This window comes from Mytilus trossulus, chromosome 9 (genome assembly GCF_036588685.1).
Source record: "Mytilus trossulus isolate FHL-02 chromosome 9, PNRI_Mtr1.1.1.hap1, whole genome shotgun sequence".
Classification (NCBI taxonomy): Eukaryota; Metazoa; Mollusca; class Bivalvia; order Mytilida; family Mytilidae; genus Mytilus; species Mytilus trossulus.
Window position 1 is genome coordinate 50,053,316 of NC_086381.1, and position 26,529 is coordinate 50,079,844.

General features: G+C 29.9%; 1 protein-coding gene across 4 annotated transcripts in view; it reads right to left on the reverse strand.

Moving 5' to 3' along the window:
• Positions 1 to 8,705: 8,705 nt before the first annotated feature.
• Positions 8,706 to 26,529, reverse strand: part of LOC134683062 (potassium voltage-gated channel protein Shaker-like) — a 44,061-nt gene continuing 26,237 nt past the window's right edge. For all 4 annotated transcript variants that reach the window (XM_063542104.1, XM_063542106.1, XM_063542105.1 and 1 more), the window contains one exon: positions 8,706 to 9,190. The gene's annotated coding sequence lies outside the window, so the exon portion shown is untranslated. The remainder of the gene's footprint in view (positions 9,191 to 26,529) is intronic.

Here is a 26,529-nt window from a genome sequence, read left to right on the forward strand (position 1 = left end):
ACACAGTTTAAAATTCCTCTAATTAAGTATCACTACGATTTTAAAGAGGAACAGATGTGGCTTGGCAATTATATCAGTCCCCTAAAAGGAATCGTAGATACCATGGTGAGAGGAATTTTAAACAAAGGATGAAACCAACAGCTGAACTATACTGAATAAAAAAAAACAATGTAATTTGGTTCAAGCTTCAATTGATAACCATCAGGATCTTATGCATCTTTGGTGGTGAAAAAACACCTTTATATAAATTTATCATCCTGCAATAATCCATAATAAAAATAGCACTTTTGGGAAAATAGTCAAGGCAAAATATGATTTTTTCTTTTTTAAAACTGTCATTATTGAACTAAATTATAAAAAAAAGAAAACTAATACAGCTATATACTAAACGAGACAACTTAATAAAAATATATAACAAAATAGTAAACATACTAGAGAATACTAAAACATAAAAACAATTTGGTAGCTGCGAAAAGAAAATGAGATTCAAGATGTACACCATAAAAATAATTTGGTAGCTGCAAAGAAAATAAGATTCAAGATGTACACCATAAAAATAATTTGGTAGCTGCAAAAAGAAAATGAGATTCAAGATGTACACCATAAAAATAATTTGGTAGCTGCGAAAAGAAAATGAGATTCTAGATGTACACCATAAAAATAATTTGGTAGCTGCGAAAAGAAAATGAGATTCAAAATGTTAAGAGTATTTGTTTTTTACAACTGTATAAATGTTTCAGACAAATGATGACGTCTGCTCAAGCAATCTCAATTGTAAACCAAGTAATTTCAAACCCTAATCTAATCTCTTTGACAATTCAAGCTCAACTTTGAAGTTTGGTTTGTAAAAGTTTAAAACAATTATCATCCCATTTTCACAGCGATTTTTCACTTAATTTAAAGGTTACATGGAATTCAATTTGCCAACATAACAACTGAATATCTCTTCATTATTCTGACAAGTGCATCATCATGATTGTTAAACAGTAAAGTACAAACAAAAAACATTTGTAGAAACATGAAAGTTTGGTTTTCAAGTGCTCTTTGGTTCCATTGTAATTGTTTTCAAATGAGTATTTAAGCAGGTTAGACGTTTTGCAATGTCAAACTTGAAAAAAAAGATAAATGATTTCAACAGAGATTACCCCCTCACACAAAGTAGATTTCAGATTTTGTATGTCCATAATCACAGCCAATTCCCTCCCCTTCATTTTAACATACAAATTTGCATGAAAGAACAAATATTAAACAAAGCCATTTTGGCTGAGTTCATTTCAATAATTGAAATATTATTATGCGCAGCATTTGAGAAATGATATTATTGAGAGCAAGAAAAAAATTCCACGAGTATAATATTCTTGATTTGAAAATAGAACTCACAGGCAAACACTTTGTTCTATCCTTAAATTTTAAAATAGTGCATGCTTAGTTTAAAGGAATGAATTGTAGCATGAAAAAATTGAGATTTGATATGTAACTACGGATGCAGGATGCCTGTCCTTTTCAGAATATGTATATATTTTTTTAGGAAAAATATCGAAACAGGGAACCAGATCATTGTATTAAGAAAATGTAAGGTCTTGTTTATAAATTCAATAGGACAGAAAAGGTCAGAGTTTAGGTAGTGGTTTAAATCAAGTTTATGTTTCATACATGTGATGGACTGTGAAACTCAGATCAGGAGATTTGGAAATTTTGGTCAGGAGATTAGGACTCAGATCAGGAGGTTTTTTTATCGACATAAATTTTGTCGTAAATGTAACCATATGAAGTAGAAATTGTGTTTTTCCTACAAATTGTAATATGTTTAAAGTACCTTTATTGCCTTTCTATTTGAATAAAATAAAATATTAAGAAGAATCTGTTTCCTGTTTAGTTTTGTTTTTGATAAATGATTGTTCACTGCTTGCAAATAAATCATTATATTTATCTATCTTATCTGTATAGATTTTTATTCATGTCTCCATCTCCTTATCATTGGTAAATATATAGACAAATAAGAAAGAAATAAGCTCTACATGTTTGTTTGCAACATCATAAAGTAATTAAAAAAATAATAAACACTAACAGTAGTACTGCATGGCTTTTAAGCATTACGAAAGTCTTATTTGTAGAAAACTTAAAAAGATTTAAACATTGTAAAATGTTTTGCTATTTCTAGCTTACACAATAAAATCTTATATATTCTAACATCTACAATTCTCAAACCCAAAGTTTTATAATCCAAATTACACTAACTAGAAATTTATTAGACTATATGTACATTTTGTATATTCCAATCACATATGATAAACAGATTTATAATATAAACTTCAATTTAATCCTTGAAAGGAGGTCTAGATTGCTAAAATAATTTATAAATTTATATTTTTTTTATTTGTCACAAACATTTAAATTCATTTAATCAACATCCGTTTATGATTATTTGATTAAAATATTAATCATTTATAGTCTTTTTACAATTTACATTTTTAAAAGCAAAATAACTGAAAACAGGATAAAACAAAGGGAAGTAACAAAAATGTATTTCAATATTCCCAATACACATCGTTTTTATAACACAACGGCAGTTAGCCAGAGGTAAAAATTGTTGATTACCAGTATGTTCGACACCCCAGCTGTCAAGTGAAGCCAATTAATTATACATCTTCTTTGATGTACAGGTAAAATTTAACACAGGTGTCAATTACACCCGTACAGTAGTAAGAAATGATCAAATATGGCGTCGGAAAATTCTCATTCATGAAATATTTCATACACGGGAGTTTTTTCTCCTGAACGGGAGGACGGGAGGAGACCCCTGAAAACGGGAGTTTTGTACTCCCGTCGGGAGGTTCACATGTATGATGTTTAGAGAATAAAATCAGACCTCAACAAAAATTTTAATAGAAAAAACATTACTTATATACTGGAATCCACAAAAAATAATCCTAATGAAAATTATTTGAGTAACAAAAGCACAACTTTTAACCCTCAGGATTATAAATGTTTTAAAAGGAAACATCAATGATAATAGCTTATTTAATTTTTAAACATTATTTCAACCTATAGTCAATTTCAAATAACCAATTTTTAATATTATTTTTTTGCCTTGAAATTTTTTTTTAACCATAATTTTAATTTATAGTCCATTTCAAAGTTCATTATCTAAAAGATCTTAATTTTTTTAAACAAAAACATATGCACCTGATTGTGAGAATTAAAGAATAGCCAGAACAGATCAATATTAGGAGTAGTTAAGTATGGTTCTGACAAGCAGATTAATTGGTAGGAGAGGACAAAATTGTATGTAATTTCTAAACAATCAATAAAACAAGGTAATTGTAGCCAAAATATGGAGAGGGTGGTAAAGGGTTATTTTCATGAAACGTGTTTTGCCAATTTCATTTCACATGCAGCCGTGAAAAAGTTGCGTTATTCACTGTGTTTCTTGAAATTGGTAAATAGATCAACGTTCAGGAAATTTTCAATTGCTCGCTCATTATAAAATGGCGATTTTATTTTGCGTTCTTCCATGCAGATTCCCACCTCTTTATGCCCCTCTATATAGTATTTCCTTAAACTTACGCCATAAAAAACATATCAGGAATGGCACTTGTTCAGTAATAGCTGTCTTGGGAACTTCTTTACCACTGAATGATTGAATCATAGATGAAAAAGTGGGTTGTTTTTTTTACAACAAAGAGCGAAAATCTAGATTTTGAAAACTGCCTTGATCTTCATTGTTTTGGTTAAGGAAATTGACTAGCTTCATCTATCATTTGTCAAATTGTTTGTAACATTTATGTCCAATGCCTTTTAGCAATTATTGAAAATCATCTTTCTAGACTAATGTTTTTGTAAAAATCGGAAAAAATCATCATTCAGTTCTGTCATAAAGATTTAATCATACAAGAAATTTATTTTGTTTATTACTTTCCAGGAAAAAACTTTAACTTTAAACCAGTTAACTTTTAAAAATAACAATTCATAAACGACTAATGAACTTATCAACTTTTATCTGATAAAATTATTCCGTCAGCTGTAATCGAAGCATTCTTAATAAGTCATTTTCAAGAAAGTTTGCCTAGGGTGTTATCTTTCCTAAAATAGCACTCATTTGCATAAAAAAAAATGCCTAGGGAATTGTCTAAAAATCAACAGTAAAAAATGTTTCTCTCGCTATCTTGCAAAATAAAGATGAAAGTTATCTTCTTAATTTGCAAACAATTGATCTATTACTACTAGATGAAAACCTGCTGTCAGGCCTGTTATGAAATGACGTCAACTTGGACAATTCTAGCTTTACGTTTCTTTCTAAACATTACGTCAAAGTTGGAAGAAAAAAAGCAAAATGATGTATAGTCAAAAGAGATCTGAAGTACACAGCATGAATTTATTACAAATTTTAAGCTTTTGATGCTATTTCTAACAATTTTTATCAGATCCTTGTGATAAAAATAGATAAGGGGATTTTTATAAACCTACATAAATTTATCATCATTTCTAAAAACAAAAGTGTTTTGCTATTACAGTGATGTTTTACAGTGAATGAGTATGTGCTTTTGGTCAGTTTCTTCATTTAGAGTTTTGGTTAAGTTTGTCAGCTTAACTGATATTTACTTGTCACATTTTAATATAAACAAACAAATTCTAGTTTTATTTCATGATTCTATTCAATCTGTACCCTGTCCTATAAATTATAGACCAAATCTCAAGTAAAGGGTCCATTATACATGAAGATCAAAAGTTAAACTCCTTTTAGCATGAAGATCAAGATTTTATAAGGAGATTAACATGCTATTTAGCCTTGGAAAAGCTTGCATTTGGCAAAGAATTCCTAAACTTGGCAACTCCCCCCAAAAAAATCTTAGTTCTGCTAAACTTATTTCCTTAGTCCTAGTAAAAAGACTTCAATTTAAAATGCAAGTTATAAGACATTTAAGGTATTATGATGCTTTATTTTGTTCAGTAAGGACTGAAATTTCTAGTTTGCTGTTTAATTCAGATTTTTATTTTGTTACATATTGTTTGAAACGAAAACCCTAACAAAAAGTTATGCAGAGATACACTTTTTTCAGAATACTCAATTACGACCCCAAAAAATTAACTCAAATCTTTAATTTATTTATTATTTTTGTCAATTTAGTTTTTTAATGAATTTTAAAATATGAATGGTTCTAATTTCAATACAACGTTAGTATGCTTGAACTTTATACAAACTAATAGGAAAAGTAGGGCAGAGTTTTTAAAAAGATTATTACATAAAGATGACAATATAAGGCTATTTATTATTTAAACACCTTGACGTACATTCTTAATAGTTTATTTCATAGTTTTCATGGATTGGGTCCAATGTATAATGAAATAATAAGTTTTAATACTTCACAAAAATAAGTAAATAAACCCTAACCTAAATCTTTGGCACAAAATAATGAATTAAATGGCTAGTTGTATCAGTCTCAATGATTTAGCACGTAATCTGCCTCTTAGGTAAAATGAGTTGATTGTCAAATTAGCACTCAAATTGTTAGGAAAAACAGTGCTAGGTTTGAGTTCCAGGTATTACGTTTGTTTGTAAGCATGAATTGGAAAAGTGAAAAAAATATGTATGAATATGTTGTGCTTATGAATTGAATCCTCCACAATATTTATTAAATGTATTCATTCTTTATCTCACTATCGCTCAGGCAAAATGAATCAGGAATATAATGTCTACCTATGTTAAAACTACAATACAGTATAGCTTGCATCAATTATTTCTTAATAAAGTTTAGTAGCCTGTAAAAAATCTATGTCTTTTGAAATTAGGAGGTAAACAGTAAAGATATTTGATAATATTATAAGAAGACCTCAAAGCAATTATATTTAACTAACTGGTCAACATAAAAACCCTGCTAGGCAAAGCCAAGATTACGAAAAATTTACTTACAAGCCAGAAATCCTTCACACACATGTTTTGATCCGCATGGTTTATTATGCCTCTTGTTAGAGAAAAATTTTACATGCCCAAACCAGTTTTACTAGCCTGTCTTAAGGGCTTGTGGTTAATGATAAAAAAAAAAGTTATTTACACATTTTTAGAATCCAATCCATTTAAAAAAATTGTTTGGCTTTGATTATTCTGTCAACAAATGAACCTCGGTGAACTTTCTTCTTGTTTATAATTAATCTTATAAAGTGTGGAGCCAAAAAGTTACCATGTAGGCAGCTAAAGACTTATTTATACAGACATCGGAGAGAAATAAATTTGTCAATTTCATTACTTACTAATCCATAAAAGGGGTAATCTAATGAATAAAATATTGTATAACAAAGGTCACAACAATATAGATCAGTGTCTACTGGAATCAAAAATCATTACATCCCTAATTGTTTCTGTCATCTCTCCATATATACATGGATTTCACTTTAAGGGGACTTATTCTCTTGTTATCGGTTAAAGTTATTGCAGATTTTTTTTATCTCTCTTTAATTTTTTTTGACTAAATCAATAATGACAGAATTCACTTAAAGGGGACTAAAAAGTTATGGCAGTTTTTTTTGTTTTTTTTATTTATCTCTTTAAAGTTTTTGGCAATATCAATGATGACAAATTTCACTTAACAGACCAATTCTAATTTCTGTCATAAATTATTGTGTTATTTTCCAGATAATTAAAACACAGATTTTGAATAACCAGTTTTAATCTTATAGTCTTTTCGCATTGTTTTTTAACAAAACATCTTATTACTTTGAAAAAGCTTGAATAAGTGGTACTTTTATAGATTTGGATTTAATAATTGACTTAATTCATGTAACATCCCTTTTTATACTTATAAAGAAAATGTTGAAAAAAGACAAGAAAACAATGTCTAAACAGAAAATATCTCAACTGGGCTAATATGCTAATTTTTGCACAATTCATATTTTAAATACTTCTATTCAGACACTTGAAAGATTTTTGTTTGCTCTTTTCAAATTTTTAGCTATTTGACCTAAAAATATAAAATTACAATAACACCCTAGACTTAAATTTTACACATTTAAAAAACTTCTTAAAAAATAAAATAAATTTACTTTAGAATGAATTATCATAATCTGATAAGTTAGAATGAATTATCATAATCTGATAAGTTTAACAAGTAGACGTGTTCTAAAAAGAAAGAAAAATCTTAAACAAGAAGCAACTCTTGTTGTTGACAAACACTTAATTGAAAAAGAAATAGCTTTTAACTAAAAATAGTAATCAATCCAGTTTGCTGAAAATTCTAATTTTCAAATTGACATATTTATATGATAACCTTCTACAGAAAATGGGTTTTAAAACCGATTATCTTAGATTTGTTAAAACTCCTGCATAACAGTTCTTTTCAAAATGATTAGAAAACCCAATTAATGCATTTCATTTTGTGCAAATAATATTCAAATTGACACTGTGCCATTATAATGAAATTCAATAAGCGCTGTGAGATTTCTCTGGAACTCGAATGATGCAATTCAAGCTGATTTAATGTTTATAGCTCTCTATTCATAGCAAATTTAAGGTTATTTTAATTTAAGGAAGTTAAAATAAAATCCATTAGTAGTTTTACACTTATCATCTTTAATGGTTTTCTTTCATGATTTTTACTCTTAAATAGCGGATCACTTAAGTAATTGGTTGACCTATTTACCTATTTTAAGGGCTTGGACTTAATTACAACTGACCTAAACCTTGTCAATTATGAAGAATGTTGACCTAATTATATTTAACAAATGATTACTTTTTAAAGTCAAAGGCAAGTTTAAAAGTAGTTTATTATTTCGTCAACAGTAAGATTAAAATTCTTTAACATGCAGCTTTGTAATTCTAAAATACCATTTATAAAATGGACAAACCAAAATTTTAATACAAAATTTAATCACAGATGCATTTGTAGGAAGTTATAAAAGCAAGAATGTTATTTAAAAGGGAATTGAGGACTTTCAGTTCTGACCTATATACAGCCTCATTATGGTAAAAAAAAAACATGATATAAAAAATAAGGAGATGTGGGATGATTGCCAAATGTGACAACCATCTTCATAAAATCAAAGGACACAGATAAGTCTGAAATTTTAAACAATAAAAACATAAAAAGTGGAGCCTGACTATCTGTCCTCACTTAAGAATTTCAAATGACCTTGACATTTACCTAAAAGGTTTACTTGACCTTTGATCAAGAAAAATTTCAATCAGCTACCAAATTCAAACATAGATGTTGGTTGAATATGGACCAATATATATTTCAAAATCCATTTAGAAAATCAAAGGAAGTTCAGCTTTTGAGGTTAATGGCACACATTAATTTAATATTTGGTGGAAGACATATTAGTATTTATCCTTTTATTCATCTTCAAAATATGTTTTACAAGTGAAAAAAGTGTTACTTACACTGTTTCAATTGGGGTTTGTTTGGATTAAAAAGTAACAATTGTATCTCAAGTTATGTTACCTGATTTTAACAAAATGTTGTCATAAACAGGAAAATCACCCCCCTTTTTTTTGTCACCTATACAATAATTTGAGATAATAGCTTTTTAGCTTTAATTGATGACCTGCTTTAAACATTGCACTTTTAAGCACACTATAGATCTTGTATCTTTCAAAGAGGGTTAAGGAAAATATCCCGATATAAAGTTGGTAATACCATTTTTTTGGTCCATCTTCAACCAAATTAAAAATGAACAAACTATGTGATGTAAGACAGAAAATAGCAAATTAGCAAATAAAAGTATCATTGCCAAAATATCTACAACTAAATAAAACTTAATATAATATAATCTATATAAAGCTTAATTAAAAATAATGCTGCATCTATTATGCATTTAAAATATCATATAAAGGTAATATTGTCACAAATGACCCTAATTTGTATTGAGCAGGATGTGAGACTAAAATAAAAACATATAATAAACAATAATGACAAAAAAATTAAAATCTATACACATCTTTCATACATTAACATAGCCAGCATTTCTAGAAACAAGATGGATCCATTTTTGGTATCAGCACATGGCATAAGGGGTCCACTAAGGGGGGATTTCTACCCCTGTGTAATATATCCACTCTGTCTCCCTTATAATGAAGTTGTTATGACTTGCCAATAATAGAACACACATGCTATCAATTGATGCGATATGATAATTCCAATGAGTTATCTTCCCTTTGTTTAGCCAACAGGTGTTGTCAATATCGTAATCTTCATTTCTGAAAATAGAAAAAGAAATGAAGCATGAGTTATCAAGGATTCTTAACCTTATAATGAGATAAAAACAACGGTTAATCAATTAATGTGCATTGCTTTACACATTTGTAACAGAATAAATACATTTTTTGGATAAGAATGTTGTTACCTTCTTCTAACTGATGTCTGTTAACAAATCTATTTGACTCAGAGGTTGATAGGTTTCATTTCGTCTTTTTCTGTTTGTATTATCAGTTTGAAGTATTCGCAAATGTTAACCAGATGCTCCACAGGGCGTGGCTTTATACGACCGCAGAGGTTGAACCCTGAACGGTTGGGGCAAGTATGGACACAACATTCAAGCTGGATTCCGCTCTAAATTTGGATTGTGATTAAATAGTTGACACAGCATAGGTTTCTGACACAGAATGAATGTATTCAAATGAACTTAAAATTTTTGTTTTCTCTTAGAGCAATTCACTATGCTGTTGAATATTAATCCTCTCAAAAAAATGTTTGAAGAAATTTTCTTTTTATTTATAAAATTTCGAATGAGAAAAATTGAACCCAATTTTTTATTCACATCCCCCTGTCCCTTATTCCAAAACTAATTTCAATTAAAATATTCTAATGGAGTTTGCAACAATTACTACTCATTTAAATACATCATAAAATATTAAGATGTAAAAAAACTGCTTGTTATCACTGAATGGTAAAGATTATTTAAATTTATCAGTTGGTAGTAAAAAGTGAATATACATTGTATATTGTATATAACAAAGATTTAAGTTGATTCTGGACAAAGAAAGATAACTCCAATTAAAAAAAATTCTTGCTTACTATACTGGACAAAGAAAGATAACTCTTAATTAAAAAAAAATTTGCTATTTCACAATATTGTGAAATTAGATATTTCTTGCCATTGCATAATACTGTGCAATTGAAAAGACTTGCTATTGCACAATACTTAATATAATAATTTTAGATCCTGATTTGGACCAACTTGAAAACTGGGCCCATAATCAAAAATCTAAGTACATGTTTAGATTCAGCATATCAAAGAGGCCCAAGAATTTAATTTTTGTTAAAATCAAACTTAGTTTAATTTTGGACCCTTTGCACTTTAATTTAGACCAATTTTAAAACTAGACCAAAAATTAAGAATCTACATACACAGTTAGATTTGGCATATCAAAGAACCCCAATTATTCAATTTTTGATGAAATCAAACAATGTTTAATTTTGGACCTCGATTTGGGCCAACTTGAAAACTGGGCCAATAATCAAAAATCTAAGTACATTTTTAGATTCAGCATATCAAAGAACCCCAAGGTTTCAATTTTTGTTAAAATCAAACTAAGTTTAATTTTGGACCCTTTGGACCTCAATGTAGACCAATTTGAAAACGGCACCAAAAATTAAGAATCTACATACACAGTTAGATTCGGCATATTAAAGAACCCCAATTATTCAATTTTGATGAAATCAAACAAAGTTTAATTTTGGACCCTTTGGGCCCCTTTTTCCTTAACTGTTGGGACCAAAACTCCCAAAATCAATACCAACCTTCCTTTTGTGGTCATAAACATTGTGTTTAAATTTCATTGATTTCTATTTACTTTAACTAAAGTTATTGTGCGAAAACCAAGAATAATGCTTATTTGGGCCCTTTTTTGGCCCCTAATTCCTAAACTGTTAAAACCAAAACTCCCAAAATCAATCCCAACCTTTCTTTTGTGGTCATAAACCTTGTGTAAAAATTTCATAGATTTCTATTAACTTAAACTAAAGTTATAGTGCGAAAACCAAGAAAATGCTTATTTGGGCCCTTTTTGGCCCCTAATTCCTAAAATGTTGGGACCAAAACTCCCAAAATCAATACCAGCCTTCCTTTTATGGTCATAAACCTTGTGTTAAAATTTCATAGATTTCTATTCACTTTTACTAAAGTTAGAGTGCGAAAACTAAAAGTATTCGGACGACAACGATGACGCCAACGTGATAGCAATATACGACGAAAATTTTTTCAAAATTTGCGGTCGTATAAAAAAATGTTCTTATAAAATGAAATCTGCTGTTTAAAACTTAAGCATTGCATTTTAATGATAATTCTGTAAGTTATGAAAATATGGCCCCAACATTTTGGTATCTAAGTGCATGAAATATACCAAACCTATGGTAAACTAAACATTTCTGATGGGAATCAAAGTGACATCTCTTTAAGGACAATAGCATCAATTAAAGTCAAGGATTTATGTAAATAAATATGTCAGTAATTGCCTGTAAATCCTTTCTCTCTCTCAATCATAAGACCCAAAGTTTTGCATTTTGTAAAGGCATACATGACTGTAAGAGGGAATTTAAGGCTTTTAGGGGCAAGCTGAAGGACGCCTCTGGGTGCGAAAATTTCTCGCTACATTGAAGACTAGTTAGTGACCTTCTGCTGTTGTTTTTTCTATGGTCGGGCTGTTGTCTCTTTGACACATTCCCTTTTTCCATTCTCAATTTTATTTCGCTTTAAAAAAAAACTATAATTTAAAGACAATGACATGATGACCTAGAATTGCCTATAAAGGGGCATGTGACTGTATAAGAGACATGAGAGAAGGAATAAATAGACGTATTTTCACTTGTATGCAAATTTGTCCGCCATTACTTAAAATCACACATAGTTGTACTGATACAAACAAAGTTTTGACAGTATATATATGCACATTGTGAATTGGGCTTTTGCTTTAAAATTACTATTGCTTTAATTTAGAGATAAGACCTACACGTCTGTACAATATAAGGTCTATTACTTCAAATACTATTTGTCTTACGATATGATAATTTTGCAGCATATATGTTTAAAAAGTATTGTTCTATTGAAAAATGAACTTATTTTGCAAGTAAAGGCTTACATAACTTTATGAGAGAAAGCTATTGCTCTTATGATATGATACAACCTTAGTTTTGCAAGTAAAGGCGTACATGAATATATGAGAGATAAGTATTACTTCTAAAAATATTACTCTATTGAAAAATGATCTTAGTTTTACAAGTAAAGGCGTACATGACTATAGGAGAGAAAGCTATTGCTCTTAAGATATTATACAAACCTAGTTTTGCATGTAAATGCGTACATGACTATAAGGGACAGACCTACTGATCTTAAAACATGAAACAACCCTAGTTTTGCAAATAAAGGCATTATATGACTATACGAGAGAAAGCTATTGCTCTAATAATATGATAAAACCCTAGTTTTGCGTACGTGAAAGTGACTGTATGAGAGAAAACTATAACTTTTAAAACTATAGTTCTAAGTTAATCAATCATTCTTTCTCATCAATTAAAACTATCCAGGAAACATGAACTCCTATTAAGACAAATGACTTATAAGAAGATAAAATCAGTCAATCAAATCATAATTACCGATTAGAAATATCAGATATGACATACAAAGACTATCTATCATTATTTTCTTGGCATAATATGTAAAATAGAAACATTGAGGTTGCTTTACTCTCAGGATGACATGTATTATCATGCAGAGTATCAAATCTAATTTTCATTTCCTTTTCAATCAAGAACATTAAGAGCTAAAATTAACAATCCTGTCTCATTATCAGGGTGTGATCAAGTATATTTATAGGTTTTCATTGAATCTGATTATAATATAGGCTTCTATTGAATCTATTCTGGCAGAACTTTCTGCTTTTAAACTTATTAACAATTACATTTAAAACAGATAAACATGCCTTTTCCCTCAAAGAGCTTTTGTGTTCATAGCCCTGGTACTAGTGGTAATATTTGTGAAAAGAACCAGGCAGAACATTACAAAGTGTTTTATTGATGAATGTGACATTTTAAAAGATGCCTGAATATGTTTTCTTCTCTTTGGACAGTTTGTTGTCTCTTTGACTCATTCCAATTATTTCCATTTTCAATTTTATTAATTGTAAGATAGCGCTTTTCAGATTATACAACTTAAACTGTATGGAAAGACAGCTTACTTATTCAATACATGTACATCATTAATAAAATAAATGGAGATTGTGTCCATGGGACACACATTTCCAATTGATGTCCCTTCTTGTGTATGTTAATATAATGTTATAATAAAGGGACATAAACAAAAACTGTAAAAGTCAGGTGCCACCAAAATCTGTGTTTTATAGTAATTGTGTATAAATTTCAAACCATTTGGTTCATGAAATATAGTTTGAGAATTGAAACCAATTATTGACATACAGACAGATAGACATACGGACAAAAGAAACACCTAATGGCCCCTTCGCCTAATGGCAGGGACATAAAAAATAGATACATTACTTAAGATAACCAAAAGATTATTAATGTCAATTAACCAATATATTCATTCATGGTTACCACATGTTAATTTGTACACATTAAGTGACTTTAGTCCTGACCAGTGCTGAAAGTTGGCTAAGTATGTACTCAGTCTTATTCACCTGACCCTACTAATATAACCTTGCTATAAACCTCTATGTAATTTAGTATCTTGTGGAGGGTTGTCTCGTTCCCAATCAAACCACATACCAGGATATTGTTATTTGTATAATACAGAAAAAAATATAACAGAAGCCATGACATTCATGTAAATTGTGTTTGTTGCTACCGTAAATTAAATGGTTACATGGTTTCATATTTACATTATAAATTAATGTTTGTATCATGTTTCAGGGTCTAAATCCATGATTTTACAGTAATCTAAATCACTAAATGAACTTATAATAACTGGTAAATTGGCATCCCCTTTTAATTGCAGGGATGATTTTGTTCAGAGATTAAATTAACTAAAAACTGAAAACACCCCATCCACTTTTTAAAAGTAACATTTTCTAGCACCTTTCACTATGTTGAGGAACTTTTGAAAAAAATTATGAAGGAAAAAAATTGAAATATTAAGTTATATGATTTATAAATTGATTATTCTTTATTATATTTTTTTTTATCATTTTATCAATATAACTGTTTCAGATGATCTCAGTTTTCCATCATCAAATTTCAATTATGAGGTTAAATTATGTAGTGCTTATTTTATTTTCTCTATAATTATATAATTATGATATGTCACCAATGTAAACAATCTATTTTGGTAGATCATTGTTAACTTTTTGGCCTAAATATTAGTGAGGCAAATTCCACCAACACATCTGGTGGGATATGATTTTTATGTAAATTAGAACAATTAGATTATAGATGTTTGAAATGTTGTGAAAGTCTTGCATTTCAAATCTGAAAACAAAAGGGTCTTAAAGTGGAGAAAAATTGTATTGTAAGGTGCAAGTTGTATATATTCCTAATAGAACTAATTAAGCATTTAATTTGGATAAAAAATAAACCCTGAAGTAAGAATACATTTTCAGCTCTTTGAACAGGTTGTTGTCTCTTTGACACATCCCCTGTTTCCATATGATTCTCAATTTTATTCTCTAGACTTTTAAATATTTTACATACATCAAACAAGATGTGGTATAATTGCCAATGAGACAACGCTCCACCAGAGACCAAATGACATAGAGGGTTAGCAACTATTGTATATATATTTGTATGCATGGAATATGATAAGTATTTTGAGTGCTAAATGCTTCTCCACAAGTTCTATCAAAAGTTAATCTAATTTTAATTTGCCATTGCACAAATTAAGCAATATTGAATTTAAATGACCCATTGCCTTACAGCTAATTTGCAAGTCATTATCTTTTAAGATGACAGACTGATATAAAATTGAGAATGTAAATGGGAAATATGTCAAAGAGACAACAACCCAACCAAAGAGCAGATAACCGGCCGAAGGCCACCAATGGGTCTTCAAATTGCAGTGAGAAAATTCTACACCCAGTGGTGGGCCACAGCTGGTTCCTAAATATAAATGATATACTCTGCTATTCAAGTATTACCATTTTAATTTAAATAATTCTAACAAAAAAAACCTCTTATACAACTGCAATGCTTTTTTCTTATTAATTAAAGATACTGCATGGCAAGCTTCAGAGAAAACTTTTATAACCTCTTCACTGAAGAAAGTAATATTTACCAATATTTGTATTATACCAGATGCCATACCTATATAACAGTAACTATTTGCCTATAAATTAGTATAAATATTTAATACAAAAATCCATAAGTATACCAACAACAGAGAACTCTAATTTCATATATTTCTTCTCTATTAATACAAAAAATAAATGAAGAATGTAGATGGATAAAATCATCTTCACAAGATTATTAATACATTTTATGTATTAAACATATGTTGCTATGATAACTGCAATCATAACAATACATTTTTCTAGTGGCATTTCTACAATACAGGTCAATATTTAGCACATTATATTAATTACAGACACACCTCTTTGAGTTAATAATTGGCGTCAATACTCACAGGTCATAAATATCTAAATAGAGGATATATGATAAATATTTATCAACTGAAAAGGACCTAAAGAATATTTTGTAAATTCGATAATATTAACATAACAGGAAGTATCGATATTAGAGTAGAGCTTTAATTAATGTGACATAATTCAATTATGCAATAATGGTACAAATTTGTCTTCAATATATGAGAATCACTATCCCTAGGTGGAGCTTTCAGCCACAAAAGTCGCAGGCACGACAATAAAACTAATACTTTTCAATGTATGCAGATTTGGGCAAAACAATAAAATTTAATATCAATCAAAATGCAATAGGCGCCCACGAAATATAACTGATTCTACAGCAGACCATTTTCCAACTCTCAAATTCCCCCTTCTCTGTGAAGATCTAAGACATTTACTATTTAAGAATGTTTGAAATGCCCATACTAAACTTTGGACATCTGTATTTGATTTTTGATTATTTTGTGTTTTAATGCCACTTTTAAGCACCTCTATTTCATGGGGGCTAGTTGTTATTGGTGGAAGAAGCTGGAGTGCCCTGAGAAAACCACCAACCTGTGACAAGTAAAACTGACCTGATCCTAGTCAATTAAGATATGAGTCGAGTGTACCTGCACATGCAGGGTTTGAACTCAAACCCAGTGTTGACTAGCTAGCTTAGTGATTGCAGTAGTAACTACTTAGACCACTTGGCCACTGAGGCCCCCTATGACACCTGGAGTCAGTTTCACAATAAATCTTACAACTAAAAGTGATCACCATTCAGTATACTTAGGATCTACTTTAATCATAAGATTTTTGGTGAAATTCATTCCTGACCTTGAAAAAATCTGCCCCCACTAAATCTCCAAAACAATTCAACTTCAATTTCTTGGGTTGGCAAGTAAAAGAAACCTTGGGATTTCTCCATATTATAACTCATCTGGGTATTTTTCTCTCTCTTAAATTATCATTATCAATCTGTTGCCCGCATTCAATATTCTATAATAACAATATCAGAAGAAAATACACTTAAAATAGTTTGTCAAATTTCATTAATCATACTCTTGATGATTGTTCAATTCGAAATAAACGATTATAAGATCTTTATCGCTGAAAGTTAAATATAGATTTTGATGATGATATAAATCTACAGGTTCTGATGCAAATTGGCAATGAATTGATAAACAATCAAACATTATAAAACCCACTGCACTAATTGCATACACATAAATTTTAATCAATTCTGCTAGATGTTTTCACTCCTATTATACAATAGAACTGATAGGGCTCAACATTAGCTGAGCTTTCAATTTTTCGAGTGCTATAAAGTCAAATGTATTTGTTTGTCGTGATCAATTATAAATGAAATGTTTAGGATAAAATGCAGCCAAGAGAACCAATCCATATACTTCTGCAAATTGCATCAGACAAAATGCATTTCTACTGTAATAAACATCAACAAGCAGTTTAATAAACAAAACTGAAAATCGTTTTGATCACGGAATTGACATTTGACACTAGCATGTCTAGATTTTTAAGGACTTTTTAAAGAATCAACAGCAATAAAGAGCTTTTACATTTTATTTCTATGTCAAAATTACGGAAACAAATGACTTCAATGATGATACAGTATTGAAGCATTACTTTCTGTCCTCTTTTTCTTTTACTCAAAATTAACTGTTTTTAAAAGATAACCAGCATATGAAAAGGCTGAAGCAATTATAAATTACATAGCTTATATTAACCTGCATACTTTATATCCAAATAGTATAAAAAAATTAACATTGTTGCAATGGTGGATCCAGGGGGAGGGTTCCGGGCGGTTGGAACCCCACCTTTTTGTTGGATGATCAATGCAAAGGGAACATATAGTTGTAACCACCCCCTTTGTCCTGGGTTGGGCCCCCCTTTTAAAATGTCTGGATCCGCCCCTGTGTTGGTTATTTAGATCTGGATATTAATGCAGGATTTAATTTGTTTAATAAAATGTAGGTCACTGTAACCTACCTAAAATTCTACACAAAATTTACCTTTTAAGATTGGTAAAAAAAAGTTAAGGCATCCAATATAGGTGAAAGTGATCTAATCCTATCATCATTACTGTCAATTTCAGTCCTGCATTGAATATTCAACATCGGACAATTAATCAAAGAGTGAAATCTTCAAAAAGAGGTCAATTGATTTTTTGGTTTTTCTTAATTTGGTTCTACTTGCTTATACAATGATTAAAACTTTACATTCCAATAGCAATTTACAATATGATTATAATAAATATATGATTGTCTGTTGATAGTATGATGCCACATCTAAGCAAAAGACTAAATAGGGATGAGAGCACAAGGCATAAAATATTATGTGGGTAAAAAATTAGAGACAGCAACTTAACTTCATTTAAAAGATGGCAAAAAAAAACCCACATTTCACAAGGGCTTTCCAAATTCATGTTAGAATATACTAAGCCTTTATGCTGTTGATACATATGAAAAAATGTCAATGGATAAAATTTCAAAAGAAAATTGATACTTAAATATCTGGATTGGTTAAAAAAAAATCTACTTCAGAATTGACCTTTTAATGAATTGAAACAAAATCCATGAAATGGCCTTCAACAGGTCTATGGTTCTTATCTTGAATTATATAAAAATGAAAAAAAAAACCAAAAAACTTATTTATAATTGTCAAATGTATATCAATTATTCATGTAATACACCTACAAAAATGTTCTTAATAATCTTTAGAAGCAGCTGTTTCGACCATTTATTTCTGTAAAATCAGTAGTTTAAGGTACCCAGGTTCATGTATGCAGCATCAGTAGTTTAAGGTCTTCAGGTACATATGAACAGCATTAAAAGTAGTATGCATACAATTAAAAGTGTCATGTTAAAATACATGTATTTTTTACAATAGTGGTTATAAATTGTACTTTTTGACATCTTATTAAATTGATTGAAAAAAAATTATGTAAAGCAAATTTCTTATACTTCTTCAGGAAGTACAAACTAAAATAGACAGCTTTTATTTGTCCCATCTGTATAATGGGAAGATGAAATATATGAAACACTGACATATTATGTAATTTTTTATTATTTTTTTCTGTGTAAATTGTACTCTTACACAGTTTCACTTGGGCAAACAGTAGAATCTTTCTTTTATAATTGGTCCGAGACCACCATTGTCGTCCCTTGATTTTCGTTGTTCACAAATATAGTCCCTAGTGTTGACAGTGGGTTACTTGCCATTAATTTTTATACCCCTTCCAAATTTATTTCTCCATGTTCAATGCCTCAAATTGCAAGTAGGGGGATGAAATTACACTGTAAAAAAATTTGGGTCCAGAATTTTAAAGGAAAGTAGTGATTTGGTCCAGCTGAAAAAGGTTGAAAATGAGCACTTCGGAAGCTGTCAAAAGATTTCAAGACGCCCTAAACATAAAATTGTCCATATTTTGAGTTAGAGGCGATGAAGTTTTCTATAAATTTGATATGATTTGTCCCAAAAGTAGTACAACACACTGTAAAAGTTTCTTTGAGAAAGCGCAGGTGGGATTTTTTTTATTTTCATTTATGTTCTAAAAGAAATGCACTACGAATTAATTGTGTTCTCGGACCTAAGAGGTGAAATCTGTAAATATAGAAATTGTACTCTGGCAACTTCCCTAAATGATTTGATGGTATCAACTTGTCAAATAGCATGAAACTAAAGGATTTAAACTTTTATTTTATAGAATTTCTGCAAAAATGACAAATTTTGGCATTTTATGGTCAAAATAGGCATTTTATAACTTTTCCAATATTGATGCATAAATGGCATCCTGACTTTCTATCTGACAGGTTTTTATGTGTCAATATTTGTGTTTCTATGCCTTTATCTGCTTCTTTTACTTATTTATGAACTCTGAATCTACAGAAAAGAAGTTTATCTCAGATAAAATGTGCAAAGTGTGTTGTATAAATGACCCTTGTCTAACGCCTTGTTTGGATGAAGTCAATAGTGGGAAGCTTGGTATATAAAATTTGATGTCCATATTAGAGACCTCACTAAATTTGTATCAAATGCACTTTACAATGTCTATTGTACCTGTTCCATTTCACACAATATATTTCTTTTCTTCTGTAGGATAGCAAGTGGTTTAAATATAAGCCTGTTGAGAATAAATTGCATGCAAGTTTTTCCCTAAAAAGGCAAAAATCTTTGTTTCAGCCCATACTGCTTGTAAGAAAAGTTATTTGTAAGAGTCTTTTTGTGCTCAGATGTGTTGTATCATGTCACATGAGTATAGAAATGATAAAAAAGACACAAATTTTTATTTTTTATAGCCTCAATATGCATTTTTTAATGTAAATATGTGGCACGGCCTAAATTGACCCTAATTTTTTTCCAGTCTTACTTGGCCTAAGACCCTTTTAAACTAATATGATATGTTATTTGTAACTTTTCTTTCCATTTAAAGTACTTTAAATACATATGTGAGGATTATTTATAACCAAAAAGCTTCACAAATTTAAAATTGCTGGAAAATATTACATCTTTATGTAAGGTCCCCCTTCATTGAAAAACCTAAATTTTTAGGCGCGGGCTGATATAAATTTGACTTTTGAATAATTATGCCAAGTCTGATAAATCAAATGAGTACTCTATTGCTTTTAGTACATGATAAGTTATATATGAAGGCATTTAAAAAGAATTTTTTTGCAATATTTTAATTTTTAAAGCCCCAAATGTTGATAGTTGAAATTTTTCAATTTTAACGTCAAAATTTTACACGCAAAGATGAGTATAGAACTTAACTTAATGTCTATAATATACATCCTATTGTCATGAAACTTTGTAAGCAGTGTTATAATACATTAAACTTTGTTCATACCAAGTTTTTTTAAGATTTGTCAACTCTTTCTACCCTATTAGGTCCGAGACCACCATTGTCGTCCCTTGATTTTCGTTGTTCACAAATATAGTCCCTAGTGTTGACAGTGGGTTACTTGCCATTAATTTTTATACCCCTTCCAAATTTATTTCTCCATGTTCAATGCCTCAAATTGCAAGTAGGGGGATGAAATTACACTGTAAAAAAATTTGGGTCCAGAATTTTAAAGGAAAGTAGTGATTTGGTCCAGCTGAAAAAGGTTGAAAATGAGCACTTCGGAAGCTGTCAAAAGATTTCAAGACGCCCTAAACATAAAATTGTCCATATTTTGAGTTAGAGGCGATGAAGTTTTCTATAAATTTGATATGATTTGTCCCAAAAGTAGTACAACACACTGTAAAAGTTTCTTTGAGAAAGCGCAGGTGGGATTTTTTTTATTTTCATTTATGTTCTAAAAGAAATGCACTACGAATTAATTGTGTTCTCGGACCAATTGTTTAAGAGTCCAAAACTCAACAGTCAAATATATAGCCTCGTCAGAGAAGGGTCTCACCAACAATGAAGTCATCAGAATCTAGACCTTAATGTCAGTTACATGCAAGTCATTTTCTAGAAAATCAATTAAAGTTAGTCAAATAAACTGAGCAATGTTCTAAGAAACTGATTTTCTTTCTCTCAAAATTATATCATTAAAAGTCTTAAAAGGTTTGGTGAGGTTGGCAATTAGGCCGTAGTTTTTTTATTTTTAGTTTTACGAACCCTCCTACCCTAATTTTTGCCAAATAGGAAAAAAAATAAAATAAAAAATGTTGATTTTTATTATTTTTTCTCCTCCGACCCAGTGTTTTTCATGCAAAAAAAAAATAATTTTAGTTCATAACTGCATGAAGGAATCTAAATTTATGCTTTTGGTGATTTAGTAAGTTGTTGCACATTGATTTTCAATTCAAACCTTGTCAAGAAAAAAAAATTAGTTGTTACACTAGTAGAAAATCTCCTGGTGAAATTTTTTTGATATTGACGGTTGGTATTAAAAAAAAAATCAGCAGCAGCAGTTTTTTTTTTGTTTGTTTTTTTCGTCCTCCTACCCATTGGTTTTGTCAAAATATTTCGTAAAACTAAAAATATAATAACTATGGCCTTATACTGGGGAAACATTCAGCAAATTAAAATTTCAAACTTCAAACTGCAGTAAAGGTCCATGTGAACTTCAAAGTACTTGCAAAAAAAAATGTAGAATGCACTGAATATTTAACAGTGACTGACACAGTATCAATATTCCTTAGACCATGAGAGACTGTAATTTTTTTTTTTTTGCAATTTTTCACTTCCTTCAACATGCACAAGTGCAGGCAAAAAAAGTTCAGAATGAGATTCAGCCAACTCCTGTAGAACAGATCACTTTGTAGCAGGTTTTCAGAAAGAATTATGAATATACTGATCGGAGTTCACACCCGAAGACTTATATTAATAAATAAAACACCAACAAATAGTTTATTGACTCTATTCTTTGAAAACTCTGAGACTAATTAACAACCAAACGTCCTTTTTCAAAGTTGAATTTTGATTGAAATCAGAATTGAATACAGAATTTAAATTTAATTCATTCTCCCGTGAATAACTAAATTTCGTTAAGTAAATATTAGCATGTAGATATATATTTTTCTATCTCATGGAAAGTCATGATTATGTACTAATCAGATGGGGATATTTTTCTTAACAATCTATATTGATTGTTCATGCTGAGAAAAGAGTTCTTATTATCGATTTTAACCAGCTTGTTAGCTGATCCTTAGTATGTATAAAATATCCATTTGTTTCTATTATATTTTTTTCTTTGCAGAATAAAATTGTATGAAAATAAACCAGTGCATCAAGTTTCTGTTTAGATTAAATGCAAATGAAGGATAAATAAGTTGAAAGAATAGCAATAAAAAAGGTTCCATTAATGAAATATTGTCCAGGTATATAAGTAAACATAAAATTACAATGCTATTCTTGTGCTATTTTTAGCATATGATACTTCCACTTGTAATTAAAAGTACCTGAAAACCGCAGCTCAGGTTAAGGTGATTGAAAGATCCAAAAGGCACTGTGTGCATGTAGAGTTTCTGCAGACAAAATATGTATTCATTATTTTCAGTAGTTTTTAAGACAGTGCAATGAAAATGTTTTTTGGATGAAGGACTGATAGACAAGGGGAAACAGTTAAAAAAACATAATGTCAAAATTCACGTCAGTTTTAAACAATCTGAACAATACTTGGCACACTGTTGGTACGCATCACATAAAATTCTACATGAAAAAAAAGTAGTCTTTGTGATGAAAACATGCATTGTTTATATGATACATTTTAGATTAAAATGATTTCACAAGTGCATATTCTGCATTCTTAACCAATTTTATCCGGTAACTTTAAGTATAAAGTACTTAAGAAAAGTAAACTTTTGAAACTATCTCAGTATCTGTACAAGTTTAATTATTTGACTGGTAGATTGAAATCATTAAAGTGTCAAACTCCCTGTAATTGTATTACATAGATCATCTATTTGGAAAGGAATACTCCCATCTTGAAACCAAACATGCATGCAATATTTGCCACTGGACATTAAGCAAATAAGTATGTCATTTGATATAGTATGTTATAGTCTCACTCTGTTTTAATAGCATACATGAGATATTTGCCACTGGCCATTAATTGAACAACAATCAATCAAAATATATGCATGACATTATTGTCCCCATGAAAAGAAAAAAAGCAAAAACAATCTCATCTTGAGACAGAACATTCAAGAGAAATTTGCCACTGGACATTAAGAAATCAACAAACAATCAATCCATACGCATGTCCATTATTGTCCCTGTAAAAAGAAAAAAAATTAAAAACAATCAATCAATCAATCCTTATTAGATGGTTGTCTCCTCTTGTTGATAACACTGTCTCTCCTTAATCTAAGAACCATTAACGGTTTACCATAAACTAAAGCAATATCCGAAACACCATGAAATAATATGTTAATTCCATACATTGTTAGAACCAAATCATTAATTGGACAGCACTGAATGTAATGAGTTCATTAAGACTGGGGAAATTACTGTCTACAAAAACAATGGTTAGCGTCTATATTGGCAACTTGTTTAAATGCAAAGAAAGTCTGAAATTCGCATTTCTTTTACTGGCTAATCAATTAACACAGTTCTCTATCAACTTCAGTGCTTAAGTCTTGTTTATTTGTTAGTTGAATCAGGTTGCATTACTCTTAAGTCTTTGTAACTAGGTAAAGGTCAACTAACTTCAACACTGCATGAGAGTAAATACCGAAATTTCTGTTTTATTCGTGGGGTATTATTTTTGTGAATTTTGTTGGTATATAAATATATAATATAACAAGTAAGAAAATATGAAGAAACTCATCACAGACACCAGGCTAAAACAAAATTTTGTACACAAGATGACAATTTTGTCAACAAAAGACTGAAAAATGACAATCCGATCATATTTACGAAGTTGAAAAGGCAAAATAAAGAACTAAGATGAAGAAGATTGAGGACCCAAAATTATGAAGGTTTGCCAAACAAAGCTTCATATCAATTTTTCTTACATAACATTAGTCCTTTTACAGTTGGGACCATATATTTTCTGTCTATTTTAGTTTAAAATTGCTGATTAACTTTATTAAATTGACTTCATCTTTTTTGCAGTCAGGTATCAAAAAAGTGCATTTTTACAACAAATTGTTACATGTTTATGTGTTTCCAACATAACTGTTTTAATTGTAGCATGCTATTTTCATTGCTGTATACATGTACCTGGCTACCTTACTTTAAACTACTGATGTTATAGATATAAATGGTTCAAACACCTGCTTCGAAAGATTATCAAGAACGTTTATGTAGGTGTATTACATGAATAATTCATATACATTTGACGATTATGATTTTTATTTTTATTCAATTTTTAAAAATTCATAACCGTCAAAATAAAAACCACCCAATATAGAATTGGACAAATATATTTAATTCAAGAGTTTAAGGCTACTTGAATTTAATGACACTGGAACGAATTTAACAGCAGATTAAACATACATAATCAAATAACTATGAAGGTATTAAATTGATAATGTTATTTTCCAACTCTGACACCCACAAGGACATAAAGGTGAAAAAAATTAAGCTAGAGTTTATAAGGATAATCTATGAATCCAGTCTTTTTAAGTAGTTAGTATTGAGATTGCTCAAAACTACAGCACTTTTTTAAAATAAACTCACACAACTTTTGTTTTAAAGTTTTGGTATGTCATTTACAAGACAAATAAACTTAAAGATGTTCTTCCAGTATTTCTATTTGGCTCCACCTTTGTAGGATAAGGTTCACTGCTTTTCCGTCTTACTTGACCTTTACCAAGGTTATAATAAAAGTTTCACTACTGTAGTAAAAATCTGACAAAGTTTAATTTGAAATTGTAACAGAAAAAATCTGTTCAACTTGAATTTTTCTATACATATCAATATTTATTAAGAATGAAATAATTTACTCTTTAAAAACGTCAATAAATTCTTTCTATATTAACTTTTCATTACATTGCCCATGACATTAATACTTTACTTTCACAAGTTTTTTTTGGAATTTTGACAGTTGCTATATGGGGGTTATAATACATTCTAAATTTCTTTTTGACCCTAGATTAAAAACATTGACTTTGGAATTTTGCCACTTATAAAGATCCCAAGTTCCCTGAGCTATGGATAATGTTCTCCCAAACCTTTGTTATTTAATTACAAGAGTTGTTCTCTCTCTAGACTGCAATAGTATTCTCTAATTTGATTGGTCAGTTTAAAGTTAATGACCAAAGATACACCAGAGAGTGATTCACACCAAGCCAGACACACAAAAAAAGAGAAAGATAATACTACTTAGAGAATTCTAAACAATATTGCTGGCACTTAATATTAATTCAAACTGACATGCAAATTACAAAGTATTATTTTTGAAGAATAGGAAAGTTTATGTTTTCAATATTTCCTGTCTATTTCATCTCCACAGACCTGTAAATGACAAAATAGCTCAATGAAAAGTTTACATACTCTGGATGAGGAATGTCCTAGTTGTTTACCTTAGATTGTATGATATCATAAAATTTAATTGAATAGTAAAACAAGAGGTCCCAGGAACGACAGACAATATATAAACCCTGATCACATGGAAAGTTTTCAGCAGTGATGTTTTAATACCAGTTAAATAAAGTTTAATGAAGGTTTTAAAGTTTAATTAATGTTTTAACAAGACTGTGTCCCGAGGACACTGATGCCCCACTCACACTATCATTTTCTGTGTTGAGTGGACCGTGAAATAGGGGTAAAAACTCTTAAACTCTCAACTTCATCAAAAACTACCTTGACCAAAAACTTTTACCTGAAGCGAGGTGAACAGAGGGACAAACAGACGAACAAACAGATCAACAGACCAGAAAACATTATGCCCCTCTACTATTTTAGATGGGGCATAAAAACTGAGGATCTCTTTAATAGTCTTTCTTACCATGCCATCATATACCAATATTGCCAATGCAGGCAAGCTTAAGATCAATAATAATTTGAGTATAGCTGATTAAGACAGTAGCTGAGTGACACAACAAAATAACATAACATAAACATAACGTTTCCAAAGAAAATAATGTCTAAGGCACTCAACAATGGATCAAGGGTCCAAGGAAAAGGAGTGTTTATGTCAAAAATGACTTAGATAGTGCTGAGAAAGAGGCAACATTAATCTTTCAATGACTTTAAACCAAAAAATTACATTTTTCCAATCAAATAGTAACAGCCTCTATCCCTTACCCCAGAATCGCCCACTGCCCAATACTTCTAAATTGCAAGTCAATAGATTTATAAGATTCAGAAAGGCCTTCATTTTTTCAGAGACCATTAACAATACATGGTTATACATTGACGTAGATGCATTATTTCCAAATAGATTTATGATTTCCTGACATACAATGCTTGGTTCCCACTACTGTTTAATCAGCTGTATCAAAACAATATTTACCAAGACAATTCAAGGAGAAAACATTAGTATCTTGTAAAAAAACTGATTTAATCTACCATGTTCATTTGTTTGTGTTGA